The sequence below is a fragment of the Saccopteryx leptura genome, chromosome 3 (genome assembly GCF_036850995.1).
Source record: "Saccopteryx leptura isolate mSacLep1 chromosome 3, mSacLep1_pri_phased_curated, whole genome shotgun sequence".
NCBI classification, from domain to species: domain Eukaryota; kingdom Metazoa; phylum Chordata; class Mammalia; order Chiroptera; family Emballonuridae; genus Saccopteryx; species Saccopteryx leptura.
Window position 1 is genome coordinate 82,810,177 of NC_089505.1, and position 23,025 is coordinate 82,833,201.

Consider the following 23,025-nt stretch of genomic DNA (forward strand, 5'->3'; position numbering starts at 1 on the left):
GTCACACCAACCTGCCAGAAGAAATACAAATGAATCTAGAACAGTATGTCTTAGACCCCATAATCATATTACATAGAAATCTTACCAACATTTCTAATCAGGCAGTAGCACAGTGGATAGAGTGTCAGCCTGTGACACAGACCACCCAGGTTGGAAACACTGAGGTTGCTGTCTTGAGCACAGGCTCATCCAGCTTGAGTGTTGGGTTGCTACCTATAGCATGAAATCAGAGATATGACACCATGGTCGTTGGCTTGAGCCCAAAGGTCATTGGCTTGAAGCCCAAGGTGGCTGGCTTGATCCCCAAGTTGCTGGCTTGAGCCCCAGGTCACTGGCTTGAGCAAGAGGTCACTTGCTTTGCTGTTACCCCCTGGTCATCCTCAGCACTATCCTAGTATGCAAAAGAGCTACCACTTTGTGTCACCATGCTGGAACACTTCCTAAATATCCAGGCCTATGTGTTCAGCTGCCAACTCGATGTCTCCAGTCACTTTTTTCCACATTCTAAAACTGTTTATGAAAAAGTTTTTATAATATTTGCAAAAATTAAATTAACCCTAATGTGAACTCTCTGATGATAATGAAGTTTAGACTTCCTGATAAAAGATTTCCCACATTCACGACACTTATAACATCTTTCACCAGTGTGAACTGGCTGATGAGAATTCAAATAATACTTCTTAAAAGATTTTCCACACTCACAGCACTCATAAGGCCTTTCTCCACTGTGGACACTTTGATGATAATGAAGGTCAGAGATTCTTGTAAAGCATTTTTTCACATTCGCTGCATTTACTCCTCTGAGAAGCTTCTGATGATAACTAAGATTAGAGTTCCTGAAAAAAGATTTCCCACATTCACTGCACTCATAAGGCCTTTTGCCAGTGTGAACTCTCTGATGATAATGAAGTTGAACTTCTAGATAAGAGATTTTCCACATTCATGGCATGCATAAGGTCTTTCACCAGAGTGAATTGTCTGATGACATTCAAATTATCCTACTTCTTAAAACATTTTCCACACTCATTGCACATATAAGGTTTTTCTCCACTGTGAAGTTTCTGATGACAATGAAGGTTAGAGTTCCTGTAAAAAGATTTCCCACACTCACTGCACTCATAAGGCTTTTCTTCATTGTGAATTCTCTGATGAAAATGAAAGCCAGTTCTGTGGAAAAAGACTTCCCAAATATACTGCACTCATAAGGCCTTTCTCCACTGTGAACTCTCTGATAACAAAAGCCACTGCTACTAAAAGATTTACCACATTCTGCACTCATAAGGTCTTTCTCTTGTGTGAACTTTCTGATCATAAGTTTTTCTCATTTGCAAAGTCACCCCAAAAACTAACAATTTATTTGGCCTGTTTCTAGTATGAGTACCCTCTTGTTGGAGATGTCCTGATTCAGTAAGGATGTCCTGTCCTACCACTTGTCAGGTAAAAAGAGTCTGGGCACATTGAAATTGTGACCCTTTGAAAGTGAGACCCTGTCCATATGTCTTATGAAATGCTATTTTTTTCATATACTGATCCTCATGGTGGTGAGTGCCTGAGGAGGCGGTGGCAATGGCAGGCATGGAAACACCACAACTCGGGAATAAAGAGGTCACATACACTGGCCAAGAGTATATAAAAGTCATCCTATGAGTGCAGCTGATATTTACAATGGCATTTGGGCCCAGTAGAGTCACCCACAAATTCTGGATTTCCTGTAGCTCCAAAAAGATTGCTAAAGGCCAGTCATAAGTAGTGATCCCCACTGGTTTGCACCAGGTTTCAGCCAGGGAAGTAAGTCTAGGGCTGTACTTCCAGTGGCCAGGTATGGAGAGCATCAACTCAGGACCTAGCAACCCTAGTTAGAGTGGTATCTGAAGAAAGGGGTCCTCACACCTGACCCAGCTAAGGCAATGAAAATGCTGACACAAATAGCAAAAAAGAACAGTAGCATCAGACAAGTAGCCCACAGTGGATTACAAACAACAGCTATGGCCAATGCAAGATGATCTAGAAACAACACAACTGAAAGCTGGAGGCAGACAACACCAACCCTATGCTCAGCTAACTATACAAATAGTACATCTAAAAGAGAAGTATATACAGAGACAAAATGGAAAGACAGAGAAATGCAATTCAAATGAATCAACAAGAGAAATCCCCAGAAAAATAACTGAATGGGATGGAAATAACCAAGATACTAGATGTAGAGTTTAGAATAATGATTGTTAGGATGCTCAAGAATCTTAGACAAACAATAAATAGACATAATGAGCACCTAAACAAAGAGATATCAAGCATCAAAAAGAACATTGAAATCATAAAAAAGAATAAGACAGGAATGACAAACACAATATTAGAAGTAAAAACTACATTAGGAGGAATTAAAAGCAGGCTGGATCAAGCAAAGAACTGAATCAGCACTTCAGAGGACAAAATAAACAAAAGCACAGACGCAGAACAGTGAAGAAAAAAAAAAGAAAAGAAAGGATCCAAAAGTCTGACGAAACTCAAAGAGAACTCTGTGACAACATGAAGAGAAATAACATCTGCATCATAGGGGTTCCTGAAGGAGAAGAGAAAGAGCAAGGGGTAGAAAACCTGATTGAAGAAATCATAGCTGAAAACTTTCCTAAATTGATGAAGAAAAAAGTCACACAAGTTTAAGAAGTGCAGAGAATCTCATTAAAGAGGAACTCAAAGAGACCTACACCAAGACACATCATAATTAAAATACCAAAGCTAAGAGATAAAGAAAGAATATTAAAAGCTGCAAGAGAAAAGTAGTCAATCACCTACAAAGAAGCCCCCATAAAGAAGACATCTGACTTTTCCACAGACACACTTGAGGCCAAAAAAGAATGGCAAGAAATATTTAAAGTAAAGCAAAACAAGAACCTACAATCAAGACTTCTTTATCCAGAAAGGTTATCATTCTAAATTGAAGGAGAAATAAAAAGTTTCCCCCACACACACAAAAAAACCCCTCAAGGAATTCATTACAACCAAACCAATGCTGCAAGAAATGTTAAGGGGCTTGTTATAAACAGAACAAAGGGGGGGGGGGAAATCTAGTAAAAGAGAAATGTAGATTTATAGAATAAAATGGCAATAAACAACTACATATCAATAATAACCTTAAATGTAAATGGATTAAATGCTCCAATCAAAAGACATAAGGTAGCTGCAAGAATAAGAAAACAGGACCGTGCTTAACCAGGTGGTGGTGCAGTGGATAAAGCGTTGGACTGGGATGCAGAGGACCCAGGTTCGAAAACCCAGGGTTGCCAACTTGAGTGCAGGCTCATCTGGCTTGAGCAAAAAGCTCACCAGCTTGGACCCAAGGTCGCTGGCTCGAGCTAGGGATTACTCAGTTTGTTGTAGACCCCCAGTCAAGGCACATATGAGAAAGCAATCAATGAACAACTAAGGTGTCGCAACAAAAAACTGATGATTGATGCTTCTCATCTCTCTCCCTTCCTGTCTGTCTGTCCCTATCTATCCCTCTCTCTGACTCTCTCTCTCTGTCCCTGTAAAAAAAATAAAAGAAAAAGAAACCAGGACCATACATATGCTGTCTACAAGAGACCCACTTCAAAACAAAAGATACACATAGACTGAAAGTAAAGGGATGGAAAAAAATGTTTCATGCAAATGGAAATTTAAAAAAGCTGGAGTAGCAATACTTATATCTGACAAAATAGACTTTAAAACAAAGGTTATGGTAAGGGATAAAAAAAGGTCACTACATAATGATAAAGGGAGCAATCCAACAGGAAGATATAACCATTATAAATATCTATATGCCTAATATAGAAGCACCTAAATATATAAAGCAGATTCTGATGAACATAAAGGGCTAGATCAACAGCAATACTATAATAGTAGGGGATTTCAATACCCCACTAACATCAATGGATAGATCCTGAAGAAAGAAAATTAACAAAGAAAAAGCAGCCTTAAAGGACACACTAGATCAACTGGATTTAATAAATATCTTCAGAACCTTTCACCCTAAAGCAGCAGATTATACATTTTTTTCAAGTGCTCATGATACATTCTCTAGAATAGACCACATGTTAGGACACAAAATGAGTCTCAATAAATTTAAGAAGAGTGAAAACAAATTAAGCATATTCTCTGATCACAATGATATGAAACTAGAAATCAACTACAATAGAAAAACTGAAAAACAGTCAAACACTTGGAAACTAAACAGCATGTTATTAAATAATGAATGGGACAACAATGAGATCAAGGAAGAAATAAAAAATTTCCTTGAAACAAATGAAAATGAACATACAACAACTCAAAATTTATGGGATACAGCAAAAGCAATACTGAAAGGGAAGTTTATAGCATTAGAGACATACCTTAAAAAGCAAGAAAAAGAGACCTGAAGATGGCAGCAGAGTAGGCAGATGCACAGACTCCCAGCTCACACCACCAAACTGGATTATAAACAATCAGCATGAAAAACCAAATCTGGACTACAAGAACAGCTTTCAAAAACCAAGGAGCAAAGAAGAAGACACAACAAACCTGGTAGGGAGTGCCTGAATCTCCCCTGCTTACAGGAACAGCGGGGGGGGGGGGTGAGCCTGGACTCTCACTCCAAAGAAAAGAGCAGTAAATACTGCTCACAGCCACTTGCCTGGTGACCAGGGAACAAGGTGTGTTGAAAGGGCCCGCTTGTCTTCCAAAAAGAAAGGAGAGAGAGAGAGAGAGATGGATGGTGAAGGGGAAAGGAATACAGGTGATGACATAAAAAGCTGACTCATTCAGTGCTGGAGGTGGCCATAACTGGGGGAGGGGCTGATCCTTCCACAAAGCAAAATACAAAAGTACTTCTAGGTCACAGAGATACAGACATCTCTCCAGCTCCAATCAGTGCAACAAGACACAGCTGAAAACAAGAAGTGGAAAAGAGGGGCAGTAACTCAGGTCTCCATGGTGATCTGAGATACACCTCTCCCTACTGAAGCTGAGAACGCAACCTGCCCCCAGAGAGATTAACTGGCAGAAGAGGACTTCAGAGCCTCAGGTCACACCCACCACATTCCTGAATACAGTTTCAAATAAGACCCCTGCTGAGATCAGCAAACAAGACAATCACCTGTTAAGAAAACAAACAAATCAACACTTCAAAGCGGCCCAAATCGGAAAGTGGATTACAAATAATAGCTGATGCCAACCCAAGAAGACCTAGAAACAACACAAATGAAAACTGGAGGCAGACAACACTAAGCCTAGACTCAACCAGCTCTACAAACAAAACACCCAAACACACAGACACAATGAGAAGACAAAGAAGTGCAATCCAAATGAAACCACAAGAGAAACCTTCAGGAGATGAACTGAGTGATATGGAAATAATCAAACTTCCGGATGCGGAGTTCAAAATAATGATTGTAAGGATGCTTAGGGATCTTAGAACAACAATGGATGGTCATCATGAACACCTAAATAAAGAAATAGCAAGTATAAAAAAGGATATTGAAATATTAAAAAAGAATCAGTCAGAGATGACAAATACAATATCAGAAATGAAGACCACAAAGGAAGGCATTAAAAACAGGATGGATAGAGCTGAGGATCGAATCAGTGAGTTGGAGGACAACTGGAATGAAGGCATGAAAGCAGAGAAGAAGAAAAAAAAGAGACTCAAAAAGTCTGAGGAAACTCTTAGAGAGCTCTGTGACAACATAAAAGAGAAATAACATCCGCATCATAGGGGTTCCTGAAGAAGAAGAGAAAGAACAAGGGATAGAGGCTTTGTTCAATCATATCATAGCTGAAAACTTCCCTAAATTAATGCAGGAGAAACTCTCACAAGTTCAAGAAGCACAGAGAACTCCACTAAAGAGAAACCCAAAGAAACCTACACCAAGACACATCATAATTAAAATACCAAAGCTAAGTGATAAAGAGAAAATATTAAAAGCTGCAAGAAAAAAAAGGCTATCACCTATAAAGGAGCCCCCATAAGGATGACATCAGACTTCTCAACAGAAACACTTTAAGCCAGAAGGGAATGGCAAGAAATATTCAAAGTAATGCAGAACAAGAACCTACAACCAAGACTACTTTATCCAGCAAGGCTATCATTTAAAGTTGAAGGAGAAATAAAAAGTTTCCCAGACAAAAAAAACCTAAAGAAATTTATTACAACCAAACCAATGCTGCAGGAAATGTTAAGGGGCATGGTGTAAACAGATAAAAGTGGGAAAAGAATATAGCAAAAGAGGAATACAGCTTTAAAGAATAAAATGGCAATAAACAACTACATATCAATAATAACCTTAAATGTAAATGGATTAAATGATCCAATCAAAAGACATAGGGTAGCTGCATGGATAAGAAAACAGGACTCGTACATATGCTGTCTACAAGAGACACACCTTAAAACAAAAGATGCACATAGGATGAAGGTAAAAGGATGGAAAAAAACATTTCATGCAAATGGAAATGAAAAAAAAGCTGGGGTAGCAATACTTATATCAGACAAAATGGACTTTAAAACAAAGAATACAGTAAGAGATAAAGAAGACCACTACATAATGATAAAGGGAGCAATCCAACAGGAAGATATAACCATTATAAATATCTACACACCTAATATAGGAGCACCTAAACATATAAAGCAGCCTTTGATGGATATAAAGAGCGAGATCAACAGCAACACTATAATAGTAAGGGATTTTAATACCCCACTAACATCACTAGATAGATCCTCAAGAAAGAAAATTAACAAAGAAACAGCAGATTAAAGGACACACTAGATCATCTCAATTTAATAGATATCTTTAGAACCTTTCACCCTAAAGCAGCAGAATATACATTCTTATCAAGTGTTCATGGTACATTCTCTAGGATAGACCACATGTTAGGGCACAAAAGTGGTCTCAACAAATTTAAAAAGACTGAAGTCATATCAAGCACTTTCTCCGAACACAACAGCATGAAACTAGAAATGAACCACAACAGAAAAGCTCAAAAATTCTCAAACACATGGAAACTAAATAGCAGGTTGTTAAATACCAAATGGATTAAGAATGAGATAAAAAAAGAAATAAAAAAATTCCTAGAAACAAATGATAATGAGCATACAACAACTCAAAATTTATGGGACACAGCAAAAGCAGTACTGAGAGGGAAGTTCATAGCAATACAGGCACACTTTAAGAAGCTAGAAAAAGCTCAAATAAACAACTTAACCTTGCATCTAAAAGAACTAGAAAAAGAACAGCAAGTAAAGCCAAATATAGTAGAAGGAAGGAAATAATAAAGATCAGAGCAGAAGTAAATGACATAGAGACTAAAGAAACAATACAGAGGATAAACGAAACTAGGATCTGGTTTTTTGAAAAGGTAAACAAGATTGATGAACCTTTAACTAGACTCACCAAGAAAAAGAGAGAGAGGACTCAAATAATTAAAAGTAGAAATGGGAGTGGAGAAATAACTGATACAACAGAAATACAAAGGATTGTAAGAAAATACTATGAAGAGCTGTATGCCAAAAAACTAGACAACCTAGATCAGGGGTCTCAAACTCAACTCAGCATGTGGGCCGCAGAGCAAGATCACAGCCGTTCGGCGGGCCGCACTAGGTCTACAAAAGGCAACTGTTATGCAACACTTTTCAGTGTCACAAAACGACCAGAAACTGTAGTTCGTGGATTAGTCTGTGGGCCGCACAAAATTGTTCGGCGGGCCGCATGCGGCCCGTGGGCCGCGAGTTTGAGACCCCTGACCTAGATGAAATGGACAAATTCCTTGAAACATACAATCTTCCAAAAATCAATCTGGAAGAATCAGAAAACCTAAACAGACTGATTACACCAAATGAGATCAAAACAGTTATCAAAAAACTTCCAACAAAAAAAAACTCTGGGCCAGATGGCTTCACAAGTGAATTCTACCAAATATTCAAAGAAGAACTAACTCCTATCCTTCTCAAGCATTTTCAAAAAAATTGAAGAGGAAGGAAGACTTTCAAGCTCCTTTTATGAGGTGAGCATAATTCTGATTCCAAAACCAGGCAAAGACAACACAAAGAAAGAAAATTATAGGCCAATATCCCTGATGAATATAGATGCTAAAATCCTCAACAAAATATTAGCAAACCGGATCCAACAATATATGGAAAAAATCATACACCATGATCAAGTGGGATTTATTCTTGGGAGGCAAGGCTGATACAATATTTGCAAATCTATCAATGTTATTCATCACATAAACAAAAGGAAGGAGAAGAACCACAGGATAATTTCAATAGATGCAGAAAAAGCATTTGATAAAATCCAGCACCCATTCATGATCAAACTCTCAACAAAGTAGGAATACAGGGAACATACCTCAACATGATAAAAGCCATCTATGACAAACCCACAGCCAATATCATACTCAATGGGCAAAAATGAAAAGAAATCCCCTTAAGATCAGGAACAAGACAGGGGTGCCCCCTTTCACTACTCTTATTCAACATAGTCCTGGAAGTCCTAGCCACAGCAATCAGACAAGAAGAAGAAATAAAAGGCATTCAAGTTGAAAAAGGAGAAGTAAAGCTATCATTATTTGCAGATGATATGATATTGTATATAGAAAATCCTAAAGTCTCAGTCAAAAAACTACTGGACCTGATAAATGAATTCAGCAAAGTGGCAGGATATAAAATTAATACTCAGAAATCAGAGGCATTTTTATACACCAACAATGAACAGTCAGAAAGAGAAATTAAGGAAACAATCCCCTTCACTATTACAACCAAAAAAATAAAGTACCTAGGAGTACATTTAACCAAGGAGACTAAAGACTTGTACTTGGAAAATTATAAAACATTGATAAAAGAAATCAAGGAAGATACAAACAAGTGGAAGCATATACCATGCTCATGGTTAGGAAGAATAAACATCATTAAAATGTCTATATTACCCAAAGCAATTTATAAATTCAATGCAAGACCAATTAAAATACCAACAACATACTTTAAAGATATAGATCACATATTCCAAAAATTTATATGGAACCAAAAGGAACACGAATAGCCTTGGCAATCTTAAAAAAGAAGAATAAAGTGGGAGGTATCACACTTCCTGATTTCAAGCTATACTACAAGGCCATTGTACTCAAAACAGCCTGGTACTGGCATAAGAACAGGGACATAGATCAATGGAACAGAACGGAGAACCCAGAAATAAACCCACAGCTCTATGGACAACTGATATTTGACAAAGGAGGTAAGGGCATACAATGGAGTAAAGGCAGTCTCTTCAACAAATGGTGTTGGGAAAATTAGACAGCAACCTGCAAAAAAATGAAACTAGACCACCAACTCACACCATTCACAAAAATAAACTCAAAATGGATAAAAGACTTAAATGTAAGGCGTGAAACCATAAGCATCTTAGAAGAAAACATAGGCAGTAAGCTCTCCGACATCTCTTGCAGCGATATATTTGCTGATTTATCTCCACGGGCAAGGGAAATAAAAGACAGGATAAACAAATGGGACTATATCAAACTAAAAAGCTTTTGCACAGCCAAGGACAATAAGAATAGAATAAAAAGACAAACTACACAATGAAAGAACATATTTGACAGTACATCTGATAAGGGGTTAATAACCAAAATTTATAAAGAACTTGTAAATCTCAACACCAGAAAGACAAACAATCCAATAAAAAAATGGGCAAAAGAAATGAATAGACACTTCTCCAAAGAGGACATACAGATGACCAATAGGCATATGAAAAAATGCTCAACATCACTAACCATTAGAGAAATGCAAATTAAAACCACAATGAGATATCACCTCACACCACTCAGAATGGCACTCATCAACAAAACAACACAGAATAAGCGCTGGCAAGGATGTGGAGAAAAGGGAACCCTCCTACACTGCTGGTGGGAATGCAGACTGGTGCAGCCTCTATGGAAAACAGTATGGAGATTCTTCAAAAAATTGAAAATCGAACTGCCTTTTGACCCAGCCATCCCACTTTTAGCAATATACCCCAAGAATACCATAGAACAGTTCCAGAAGGAGAAATGCACCCCATGTTTATAGCAGCATTGTTCACAATAGCAAAGATCTGGAAACAGCTCAAGTGTCCATCAGAGGACGAGTGGATTAAAAAGCTTTGGTACATATATACTATGGAATACTACTCAGCCATAAGAAATGATGACATCGGATCATTTACAATAACATGGATGGACCTGATAGCATTATACGGAGTGAAATAAGTAAATCAGAAAAAACTAAGAACTATATGAACCGATGCATAGAGATGGGACATAAAAATGAGACTCAGAGACATGGACAAGAATGTGATGGTAACAGGGAGTGGGGTGGAGGGGTGGAGGGGTGAGGAAGGAGAGGGAGGGGGTACGGGGAGAGTAGGGGCACAAAGAAAACCATATAGAAGGTGACGAAAGACAATTTGACTTTGAGTGAGGGGTATGCAGCATAATCAAAGGTCAAAATAATCTGGAGGTGTTTTCTCGGAACATATGTACTCTGATTTATCAATGTCACTGCATTAAAATTAATAAGAATAAAAACAATAATGTTAAAAATATAAAATAAGCAAGAAAAAGCTCAGATAAACAACTTAACTCTGAATTTAAAAGAACTAGGAAAAAAAACAGCAAGTAAAGCCCAGAGGAAGTAAAAGGAATAAAATTATAAAGATCAGAGTAGAAATAAATGACATAGAGACTAAAAAACAATACAGAGGATCAATAAAACCAAGAGCTGGTTCTTTGAAAAGGTAAACAAGATTGACAAACCTTTAACCAGACTCACCAAGAAAAAAAGAGAGAGGACTCAAATAAATAAAATTAGAAATGAGAGTGGATAAGTAACAACTGACACAGCAGAAATACAAAGAATTGTAAGAAAATACTATGAAGAACTATATGCCAAAAATTAGACAACCTAGATGAAATGGAAAAATTCCTTGAAACATATAATCTTTCAAAAATCAATCTGGAAGAATCAGAAAACCTAAACACACAGATGACAACAAATGAAACCAAAACAGTTATCAAAAAACTCCCAACAAACAAAAGTCCTGGGCCAGAAAGCTTCACAGGTGAATTATACCAAATATTCAAAGAAGAACTAACTCCTATCCTTCTCAAGGTATTTTAAAAAATTCAAGAGGAAGGAGGACTTCCAAGCTTCTTTTATGAGGCGAGCATAATCCTCATTTCAAAACCAGGCAAAGACAATACAAAGAAAGAAAACTATAGGCCAATATCCCTGATGAATTTAGTGCTAAATTTCTCCACAAAATATTAGCAAACCGAATCCAGCAATACATAAAAAAAATCATACATCATGGTCAAGTGGGATTTTTTCTGGGGAGGCAGGGCTTGTGCAATATTTGCAAATCAATCAATGTGATTCATCATATAAACAAAAGGAGAAAAATCGCACAATAATATCAATAGATGCAGAAAAGACATCGGATAAAATTCAGCACCCATTCATGATCAAAACTCTCAGCAAAGTGGGAATACAGGAAACATACCTCAACATGATAAAGGCCATCTATGACAAACTCACAGCCAACATCATATTCAAAGGGCAGAAATTAAAAGCAAGCCCCTTAAGATCAGCAGCAAGTCAGGGGTGCCCCCTTTTACCACTCTTATTTAACATAGTTCTGGAAGTCCTAGCCACAGCAATCAGACAAGAAGAAGAAATAAAAGGCATCCAAATTGGAAAAGAAGAAGTAAAACTATCATTACTTGCTGATAATATGATACTGTACATAGACAACCCTAAAGTCTCAGTCAAAAAACTACTAGACCTGATAAATAAATTCAGCAAGCTGGCAGGATATAAAATTAATATTCAGAAATCAGAGGCATTTTTATACACCAACAATGAACTGTCTGAAAGAGAAATTAAGAAAACAATCCCCTTCACAAAAACAACAACAAAATAAAGTACCCAGGAGTAAATTTAACCAAGGATGTTAAAGACTTGTACTCGAAAAATTATAAAACATTGATTAAAAAAATCAAGGAAGATACAAGCAAGTGAAAGTATATACCATGTTCATGGATAGGAAAAATAAACATCATTAAAATGCCTATATTACCCAAAGCAATTTATAAATGCAATGCAATTTCTGTTAAAATACCAATGGCATACTTCAAAGATATAGAACAAATATTCCAAAACTTTATATGGAACCAAAAAAGAACACAAATAGCCTCAGCAGTCTTGAAAAAGAATAAAGTGGTGGTATCACACTTCCTGATATCAAGTTATACTACAAGGCCATTGTACTCAAGATAGCTTAGTACTGGAATAAGAACAGATAGGTATATATTGATAGATCAATGGAACAGAACAGAGAATGCAGAAATAAACCCACACCTTTATGAACAATTGATATTTGACAATGGACATAAGAGCATACAATGGAGTAAAGACAGTGTCTTTAACAAATGGTGTTGGGAAAATTGGACAGCTACTTGCAAAAAAATAAAACTAGACCACCAACTTACACCATGTACCAAAATAAACTCAAAATGGATAAAAGACATAAATGTAAATCATGAAACCATAATCATCTTGGAAGAAAGCATAGGCAGTAAGCTCTCTGACATCTCTCACAGCAATATATTTGCTGATTTATCTTCACAGGCAAGTGAAATAAAGGACAGGATGAACAAATGGGACTATATCAAACTAAAAAACTTTAGCACAGCTAAACACAATATGAATAAAATAAAGTCAAACCACACAATGGGAGAACATATTCGACAATATTTCTGATAAGGGGTTAATAATCAAAATCTATAAAAAAAAACTTGTAAAACTCAACACCAGGAAGATAAACAATCCAATAAAAAATGTGCAAAAGAAATGAATAGACACATCTCCAAAGAGGACATACAGATGGCCAATAGGCAGATGAAAAAATGTTCAACATCACTAATCATTAGAGAAATGCAAATTAAAACCATAATGAGTTATGACCTTACACCAGTCAGAATGGCGCTCATTAACAAAGAACAAATATAAGCGTTGATGAGGATGTGGAGAAAAGGGAACCCTCCTGCACTGCTGGTGGGAATGAAAACTGGTGCAGCCACTGTGTAAAACAGTATGGAGATTCCTCAAACAATTAAAAATGGAACTGCCTTTTGACCCAGCCATCCCACTTTTAGGAACATATCCTAAGAATACCAAATGAATGATTCAAAAGAAGAAATGCACCCCCATGTTTATGGCAGCATTGTTTACAATAGCCAAGATCTAGAAACTGCCCAAGTGTTTGTCAGTGGAGGAGTAGATTAAAAAGCTGTGGTACATATACACAATGGCATACTACGTGTCAGTGAAAAAGAAGGAAATCTAAGCTTTTGTGAAAACATGGATGGACCTGGAAACTATTATGTTAAGTGAAATAAGCCAGGCAGAGAAAAAAAATATCATATGATCTCACTCATTTGAAGAATCTAATGAACAATGTGAACTGAGGAATGGAATAGAGGCACAAATGGGATCAAAGGGACCAGAAAGAAAGTGGTCAAAGGAAAGGGGGATGAGAGGATGGGATCAGAGAAGGGAAAGAGATTGGTGAAATTATATATACATAACACAGCATTAGAGAGAGCAGAAAAGCAAATCCTGGAGGGAAGGGGGGAGGGTGTTGGGGAGAGGGGGACAAGGGAGATGTTGAGGGGAACACAGGGGGGATGTATTCCGTGGGACACTTGAATCTATGTAAACACAATAAATTAAAATCAATAAAATTAAAAAAAAATGTTGACCTAGCTGATGACTGAGACTGTACACTGACATATAGAAAAATGTAAATGAAACACATATTAACATAAAAAATTACACAGAAACTTTCATACCAGCTTTATTTTTGTACTCCAAAATAAGAAATAACAAAAAGAAAAAACCAAATGTCATGAACAAATAAATGGATAAAAAAGTGGTGATATAATAAAATAAAAAATACTTATCAGCCAAAACAAGATGAGCAACTAATATAACATTAATCAAACACTAAGTATTTATACAACACAAAGGAAAGCAGAATGACTATTATTTTCATCATATAAACTCTAGAAAATGCAAAGTTATCTATTAAAATAGAAAGTAAATCATGGTTACTTAAAAGGCTGGGAAGGATAGGAAAAGAAAAATTATAAAACAATCTTTTTAAAATCCAGTGACAGATCTGGTCAGCATCTGACTGTGTTGAGTTTCAGTTCCTACATATGTCAAAGGCTGTACTTCAAATATATCATTTACTAAATAAAACTTTTGAAAAATGGTTCAATATAAAATCTCCATGTCCGACATTTTGAAAATATTTGGCAACTTTATACTAAATCAAAATTCTCATGCCCTCTGGGAGTCAGACTTTCCTCATTGACATCAAATATACCAAACAATCAAGGACTTTCCTTCAAATCAACAGGAATGATGGCTGAGTCTCAAAAGTCACAGTCAGGAGTGTAGATACTGCTTTTCTTTACCTTTCATTTCCTGCGTAAGCACCAGTGGTCTTAGGTGAACATCTGAGAGGGTACAGACATTCACAAAACACTTTTTCACACTTTTGCTTCTTTTTATAGGGAAGAGAGAGAGAGAAAAAAAGGAGGGGGGGAGGAACATGAAGCATCAGGTCCCATATGTGTCTTGACCAGGCAGCCCAGGGTTCCGAATCAGTGACCTCAGTGTTCCAGGTTGACACTTTACCCACTACACAACAAAAGGTAAGGCCACAAAACACTTTTGTTTATCTTCAATTACAATGACTTTGGCCAATCATTGGCCAATCAAAAACATGCCTGGCGATCCTCAGATTTTTGTACACACTGAACCTGCAGTCTTCTTCACAGAAACTGTCTGGATTCACGTTTAAAGAGGCAATTTTAACCTTGCTAGCTAAAGTCTCCTCCAATCTGTATTACACTGATTCTCTAACAGTCTTGTTTTCCCCAATGGTCTTACAACCACTGGCCATCACCCATGGAATTGTAGACATTAACACACATGGCGCTTTGCAGGACTTTCAAAAGTGATTCTCTTCAAAAGTAGTGACATACCAGGTGATAACAAAATAACTCATGCTCCAACCAGAAGCTTTAAGTTGTCTCACTTGCTCCTTCTTCAAAGTAATGAGTCACCTAAAACTCATACCATCCACACTTTACGTGAGGACCAGAGAGCCCTGCACTCTTTCCTAGGAGGATGTGGGCAGCTATGAAAATTTAGAAAAAAATCCCTGGCCAGTTGGCTCAGTGGTAGAGCGTCGACCTGGAGTGCAGGAGTCCCGGGTTTGATTCCCGGCCAGGGCACACAGGAGAAGCGCCCATCTGCTTCTCCACCCCTCCCCCTCTCCTTCCTCTCTGTCTCTCTCTTCCCCTCCCGCAGCCGAGACTCCATTGGAGCAAAGTTGGCCCGGGCGCTGAGGATGGCTCTGTGGCCTCTGCCTCAGGCGCTAGAGTGGCTCTGGTCACAACAGAGCGACGCCCTGGATGGGCAGAGCATCGTCCCCTGGTGGGCGTGCCAGGTGGATCCCGGTCGGGTGCATGCGGGAGTCTGTCTGACTGCCTCCCTGTTTCTGGCTTTGGAAAAATACAAAAAAAAAAAAAAAAAAGAAAGAAAATTTAGAAAAAGCGGTGAGCCAACTTCGACACCAGACTGTTCCCTCAGAGGCAAAGAAAGGTTGAGACCATCATAAAAGTTATTCAGTTCTTACTGCTTTTAGAGCCAAAATCTACATATAACCTACACCGTACAGTAAATAGACATCCAAGATTAAAGAAAACTTGAGCCCTGGCTCGTTGGCTCAGTGGTAGAGCGTCGGCCTAGCGTGCGGAGGACCTGGGTTCGATTCCCGGCCAGGGCACACAGGAGAAGCACCCATTTGCTTCTCCACCCCTCCGCCGTGCTTTCCTCTCTGTCTCTCTCTTCCCCTCCTGCAGCCAAGGCTCCATTGGAGCAAAGATGGCCCGGGCGCTGGGGATGGCTCTGTGGCCTCTGCCTCAGGCGCTAGTGGCTCTGGTCGCAACATGGCGACACCCAGGATGGGCAGAGCATCGCCCCCTGGTGGGCAGAGCGTCGCCCCCTGGTGGGCGTGCCGGGTGGATCCTGGTCGGGCACATGCGGGAGTCTGTCTGACTGTCTCTCCCTGTTTCCAGCTTCAGAAAAATGAAAAAAAAAAAAACTTGAACAAGAAGGCCTTCATTATTTCACAAACCAAAGAGACATGGAGATGACAGTTCTTGCAAAGGTGACACTGATTCTGAAATATTCATCACAACTATCTAGGGAAACCAGGTCCCCACAAAAGCAGTCCTTCTGCAAGCTGCCATCTGAACTCCCATGATGGTCCTTGGGGTCAACATTGTGTGGGTCCACACCCCAATTAGAGTGATGCAAATGCAGATCTCACAGGGCTTAGACTCCAGCAAATCGAAGGACAGTCAGCTTCCTCATAGACAGTAGGATGGTGACTGATGTAAAGTGTGGCGATCTCTTAGGTGGTAGTATATGTGAAAGAGCTCGACACTGAAATCTGCAAGGACATAAATTTGGCAAAAGCCTTGTGAAGGTTAGAAAATGCAACATGAACAAGACATACATGATTTCCACATAACTAAAACTCTTAGGGAATCTCTCTACCATTACTGTTAAATTGTATGACATTTAATACATACACATGGACCTCAGTCACTAAAAAAAATTTTACATTTTCTACCCATCTAAGAATGTCCTCCAATGTGAACTCTCATGACCTTAGATAGGTGAGACTTGTGGGAATACGATTTCCCACATGTACTGCACCCATAAGGCCTTTTTCTATACTGTGAATTCTCTGATGAAGAAGAAGACCATTTTTAGAGGTAAAAGATTTTTCACATTTACAGCACAGATGAGGCCCTTTTTCCTTGTGAGTGCGCTGAGAAGAAAGGTGAGAGGCCTGATAAAAGATTTCCCACACTCACTGCACTTGTAAGGCCTTTCTCCACTGTGAACTCTCTGATGAGTATGAAGGTCATGTTTCCCCTTAAAAAATTTCACATTCACTGCACCCATATGGCCTTTCTTCTGTGTGAAATCTACTATGACTACGAATGGCACCACGAGTGGTAAAAGATTTTCAACATTCCCTGCACTCAAAAGGCCTTTTTCCTGTCTGAACTCTCTGATGAAGATGAAGGTTAGCTTTCCTGATAAAGAATTTCCCACATTCATTGCACCCATAAAGCCTTCCCCCAGTATGAAAACTCTGATAATGAAGGTAAGTGCTACAGGAAAAGGATTTCCCACATTCACTGCACTCATAAAACCTTTCTCCAGTTTAAACTCTCTGATGACAATAAAATTGATACTCAGTGATAAAAGATTCCCACATTGATTGTACTCATAAGGCCTTTCTCTAGTGTAAAATCTCTGATGACATCGAAGGGCAGTTACTGAAATAAGATTTCCCACATTCACTGCATCCATAAGGCCTTTTTTCTGTGTGAACTCTCTGATGACAACAAAGGTTACATTTCCTGATAAAGGATTTTGCACATTCACTACACTCATAAGGCCTCTGTCCAGTATAAAGGCTCTGATGATAATAAAGGCCAGTGATTGTAGTAAAACATTTTTTACATTCATGACACACAAAATCCTGTCTTACATTATAAACACCACGGTCCTGAAAAAGTGTCTTGTTGCACCCAGTGGCTTTCTTACATTCTTTCCTGTTGAAATAATTTTTTCTCCTTTGAGAAGTCACCTATGATGTAGACATTTCATTTGACCTGTCCCTGGTGTGAGTAGCCAGCTGTTGAAGATGTCTGGAGCTGGTAAGGATGCACTGACCAACCTTTCCACAAGTAGAAGATTTCTGGAATGCATCAAAATCGCAGCCCTTCACAAGTGAGATGCTGTGCACACCTCCTCTGAAAGGCTTCTTTTTCACGTGCTGAGCCTGGCTCCGGACATACTCTAAACTGAAATAAAATTGTTTTGAACGTGCCCCAAACCCCAACAGATTCTGGCAGTTTTGTGTTCCCTGCTGATCAACCAAGAGGAAAATGTCTCTCAACACTGCTCCACAAGATTCACATGGGTGGATCTTCTGAGAAGACAAAGCTATATTAGGATTCTTTGCCTGTGACGCTCTTACAGAAATGTTCTGTTCAGTAAGTTCCTGCACATCTTCTGTTCCACAGCAGCAACCTGAATAAAAAACAACAACAACAACAACAAAAAAAACTCTGGTGAAACACATGTTGACCTGATAAGCAGAGAGTAACCTCATCACAAATGTCCATCTGTCACAGCTAGGCACTATTCTATAGGATTAATTTCAGGACAAGTGAGCTAGACTCTGAGTTAATAGCTTTTATGAACTGCTTGACCTCAATGGTTAAAAAAGGTTAAAGATTTCAATAACAACAATACAAAGATACAAGTATAAGATAAAACACAAAGAATGGAGGCAGGGTGTCTGACTAGGTGGTGGCAAAGTGGATAGAGCATTGGCCTGTGACACAGAGGACCCAGGTTTGAAACCCTGATGTTGCTGGCTTGATTGCGAGCTCATCAGCCTGAGTGTAGGCTCACTAGCTTGAGCGCGCGGTTGCAGGCTTGAAGCCCGAGGTCACTGGCTTGAACAAAAGGTCACTTGCTCTGCTGGAGCTTCCTAGTCAAGGCACATATGAAAAAGCAATCAATGAACGACTAAGGAAACAAATGAGCTACAATGAAGAACTGATGCTTTGCATCTCTCTCTTTTTTTGTCTGTCCCTCTCTCTGTCTCTGTCAAAAAAAAAAAAGGACTTGAAAATAAATATTTTTGAAAGCTTTCCAAGCTACATATAGAAATGAGATAAAAAGTGAGGGAGAGACACAGAGGCAGACAGAGAGACAAAAACTGACAGGAAGAGAGATGAGAAGCATCTACTTGTAGTTGCAGACTTTACTTATTGATTGCTTTTTCATATGTGACTTGATGGGAACTCCAGCTGAGCCAGTGACCTTTTACTCAAGCCAGTAACCTTGGACTCAATCCAGTGAACCCATACAAAAGGCATTCACCCTGTGCTCAAGCTGGTGACCTTCAAGTTTAAAACATGGGTCCTCTGCATCCCAGTCTGAGACTCTATCCACTGTCCCACCACTTGTCAGGATTGTTGTTGTTGTTGTTTTGAAAGTGAGAGTAAGTTTATTGAAGTATGAGACAGTGAGGCAAAAATGAAGGTCCCTGAAAAAAGAATCAGGGTGACCCCAAGTCCAGATGCTGTTTTCCATTGGCCTCTGGGTGTGAGTCTCATTTGGTCTCTTTGAGCTTAAAATAGAAAAGGCAATGTAGAAACCTGATTAAAAGGAGGCGCAGGCATGCTCAGAGAGTGCGCCAGGAGAGTCAGGGTCTTATCCAGTGAGGATATAAGTGCAAAGTTCTCTAGCATCACATCCAGGTACAGGTGTCTCTGAGCCTCATCAAAGAGGCCCCATTCTTCCCTGGAGAGGTACACAGCAACCTCCTCAAAGGTCACACCAACCTGCCAGAAGTAATACAAGTGAATCCAGAACAGTCTCTCTGAGAACCCACAATCATACTACATAGAAATCTTACTCACAACCGTGACCATGTGATGGCGCAGTGTGTAGAGCCTCTACCTTGGACACAGAGCACCCAGGTGGGAAACTCTGAGGTTACTGCCTTGGCTCATCCAGCTTGAGCTTGGGCTCGCAGGCTTTAGGGTGAGATCATGAACATAACTCCATGGTCATTGGTTTGAGCTTAAAAGTCGCTAGCTTGAATCCCAAGGTCACTGGTCTGAGTTACGGTTCACTTGCTCTCCAGTAGACTCCCGGCCATTGACAGCACTACCCTAGTGCACAAAAGAGCCATCACTTTTTTGTCTCCATCCAGGAACACTCCCCAAATATCCAGACCTATGTATTCAGGTGCCAACTTGATGTCTCAACTCATTGTTCTTTCAAACTTATAAAACTGTTCACCCAAAATAATCTTATAATATTCACAAAAAAATTAAATTAACTTCCCCAGTCCAGTTGATGCATCATCAAAAGTTCTGGCTGCTAAAATCAAGAACCCTTGGGTCATCCTAAACTCCTTTTTTCTCCCACAGCTGCAAATCTGAAGCTCTACTAGGTTTTTCCTTAAAAAAATGAACCAGCAGCCTGACCAATGGTGGTACAGTGGATAGAGCATCGTCAAGCAGGGATGCTAAGGTCCCAGGTTTAAAACTCCCAGGTTGCCAGCTTGAGTGCTGGGTCATCTAGCTTGAGCACAGGCTCACTAACTTGAGCGCAGGGTACTGCCCTGAGCATGAGTCACTGGATTGAAACCCAAAGGCACTGGCTTCAGCCCCAGTTTGCTAGCTCGAGGAAGGTGTCATTGGCTCATTTGGCACCTCTCAGCCAAGGCACACATATAAGAAGTGATCAATGAACAACTAAAGTGCTGCAACAATGAGTTTAACCTTCTCATCTCTCTCCCTTTTTCTCTCCCAGATTCTCTCAGGCTAAATAAATAAATAAATAAATAACCAGGAGGAAAAAAACAACAATTCAACGTTTCTTTCTACCTCCATGGCCACAACTCTAGCAAGCAGCACTGCTCTGGATTACAGCACTCACCTAGTCCTGGGCTCCCTGTCACCTCTCTTAACCCACAGTCTGTCTACACTATGCAGGTACAGGATGCCTCTTAAGCCAATAAGAGACTAACTCCTTCCTTCTGGGCAACTGCCCTATGATATCCACAACAGAAGACTAAAGTATCACTGGACAATTTTTGATTCCAGAATCTTTTTTTGACCTGATTCCAGGTCTATTTTTTGATTCCAGAATCTTTGTTTTATATACAAAGAATGAAGACCTGTGCTACCTACTTTCAGCTCTGTGGCTCCTCCAAGCATTCCCACATGCAGGTGTTGCTCCCTGAATAACCTTCTATCACTGATTACATTTGTTGCCAGGGTAGACCAAAGGAATAAGGGTGGGCCGTATACTAAACATGACAATTTCAGCGGAAGCCTGCATAGCAGCCTTACAAGCTTGGAGACTGAAAATAACTATATAGAATGACTGAAATTAAAACTTTCATGGCAGGTAGCCATATCCTAGGCCAGTATCTTTCCTAAAAATAGTACAGTGGTACCTTGAGATACGAGCAGACCAACATACAATTTTTTAAGATACAAGCTGCGACTCTGTCTATATTTTTGTTCGGGATACGAGTCGTGATTTGGGAAGCTGCCGCTAGTTGGCGCGTTAGCGCATGGGTCCAGTATCAGCAGGACAACACCAGCATCTCATTCTTTCTCATGTATTACCCACAGAATCAAATAGAATATTGTGCCCTGTACTCGTTCTTGCATTATTTTCACATTTTTTACTAACTTTATTTATGTGCTATGCTATCATGGGGCTGAAGAAAGTGAGTGTAAAGGACAGTGGTGAGAAGAAGAGAATGATGTCAATAGAAGTAAAGCAAGAAATAATAGAAAAACATGAGTGTGGTGTACAAGTGATTGAACTGGCAAGGCTGTATGTCTGCAATACATCTACAATTTGTACCATCCTTAAATAAAAGAATGCCATCAAAAGTGCAAATCCCGTGAAAGGAACTACAATTCTGTCCCAATTAAGGACAAATATCCATGAAGAAATGGAGAAGCTTCTGCTGGTGTGAGTGAAAGAGAAAGAGCTGGCAGGAGATACAATGATGGAGACTGTAATATGCGAAAAGGCATGTATTATTTACAGCAACTTGAAGAAGAAAGAACCATCAACCTCAAAAGAGGCAGCAGAAGATATGTTTAAGGCAAGTCATGGCTGGTTTGAAAATTTCAAGAAGAAATCTGGCATCCATGCAGTGGTGAGGCATGGTGAAGCTGCGAGTGCTGATGTTAAGGCAGCTGAGGAGTACATCGCACGTTTTGCTGCGCTTATCACAAAGGAAGCCTACACCCCCCAAGAAGTGTTCAACTGTGACAAACAGGATTGTTTTGGGAAAAAATGCCCCGGAGGACTTTCATCACTGCAGAGAAGCTGCCAGGCCATAAACCCATGAAGGACCGCCTGACCCTTGCATTGTGTGCAAATGCTAGCAGTGACTATAAAGTAAAGCCACTGCTAGTGTATCATTCTGAAAATCCTCGAGCCTTTAAGACTCACAAGATTCTTAAAGAAAAACTGCAGGTTATGTGGCGCGCCAATGCTAGGGCATGGGTTACACAGCAATTTTTTATTGAATGGGTAAATCTCGTCTTTGGTCCTGCAGTGAAGAAATATCTTCAAGAAAATAAACTCCCGATGAAAGCATTACTAATCCTTGAAAATGCTCCAGTCCACCCACTTGGTCTAGAAGATGACATTCTTGATGAGTCCAAATTTGTGAAAGTCCTCTACCTCCCACCCAACATGATTTCAATCTTGCAACCTATGGATCAGCAGGTCATTTCCAACTTTAAAAAGCTTTACACAAAGCACTTGTTCCGCCGCTGCTTTTAGGTGACTGAGAATACAAATCTAACCCTTTTGAGAGTTTTGGAAAGATCATTACAACATCGTGATATGTTTATGCATTATTGACTTGGCAGGGCAAGAGATTACAAGAAGAACCTTGATCTCGGCATGGAAAAAGTTATGGCCTGATGTTGTTGCAGACAGGGACTTCAGAGGATTCGAACCAGACATCGAGACTGAGGTAGAAGCGTTGGAGGAGACTGTGTCCCTCAGAAAGTCGATGGGTCTGGAGGTAGATGAGGGTGATGTAAATGAGCTCATCGAGGAACATGAGGAGAAACTCTCAACTGAGGAGTTGAAGGAGCTACAGATGATGCAACATACGGAGCTTCTACAAGGGATTAGTAGTGAGGAGGAGGTTGAATCAGAGGAAGTGATTTCTACAAGTGAAATTAAAGACACACTGGCAATGTAGGAGAAGCTTTCAAGTTTCATTGAAAAGAAACACCCAGAAAAAGTTTCAACTGGTCGTGCTT

The 23,025-nt window shown here is 39.4% G+C and overlaps 1 pseudogene; it reads right to left on the minus strand.

Annotated features, from left to right (window-relative positions):
• Positions 1–514: 514 nt before the first annotated feature.
• LOC136397211 (zinc finger protein 211-like) lies at positions 515–20,610 on the minus strand (annotated as a pseudogene).
• Positions 20,611–23,025: the final 2,415 nt, after the last annotated feature.